The following is a 619-nucleotide window of genomic DNA, read 5'->3' as shown; positions in this document are numbered from 1 at the left end:
GCAGGATACAACGTCCCAAACAGCAGTCTGCAAAATAATTAGAGAAACACAAGAATTCACTCATTAATGACTTAAATCAATAACGGAAAAACAGGAATGAAAATCTCTCAGTAAACCAGAAGAAATCTCTCATATTTTGGACACAATGTTCAGATTTAAAATGATTAAAATCATATCTGAACAAGGCGTGAAGGTAGATTAGGAGCCCCTCATCCCCAGCCTGGTTTTCTGTAGGCGCTGCGGTTCTGGGTTCCTCAATAATCTCATAATAATCTGACAGAATAATAGAGTAAAATCTTACCTTTTAAAGAGAATCAGAGCATTGAGGTCAGAGATTATAACCACAGAGCTAACAGACACATCTAGGATTTTTAAGTGTCAAGAACAGCCTCATGTGAAACCAGCTGAAACCAGTTCCACTGACCGTTCAAAACAGGTTAAATAAAACTATAGCCGTTTCTCAATCTGTGTTCTTGTGCGTTCTCTTGTCCTCGTGAAACGTTTTCATCCTCAGCCATAGTGCTGTTCCAATTCACAAGAACAGCAGACCAAGAAAGGACAAAGTCCCCGGATGTTGTTCTGGCCCATCCCTCTTTACCCAGCATGCATCAGAGCAGAC

Source organism: Cyprinodon variegatus, unplaced genomic scaffold, assembly GCF_000732505.1.
Source record: "Cyprinodon variegatus isolate N-32 unplaced genomic scaffold, C_variegatus-1.0 Scaffold189, whole genome shotgun sequence".
Taxonomy (NCBI): domain Eukaryota; kingdom Metazoa; phylum Chordata; class Actinopteri; order Cyprinodontiformes; family Cyprinodontidae; genus Cyprinodon; species Cyprinodon variegatus.
The sequence above is the reverse complement of the archived record's forward strand: the minus strand, read 5'-3'. Positions refer to the sequence as shown.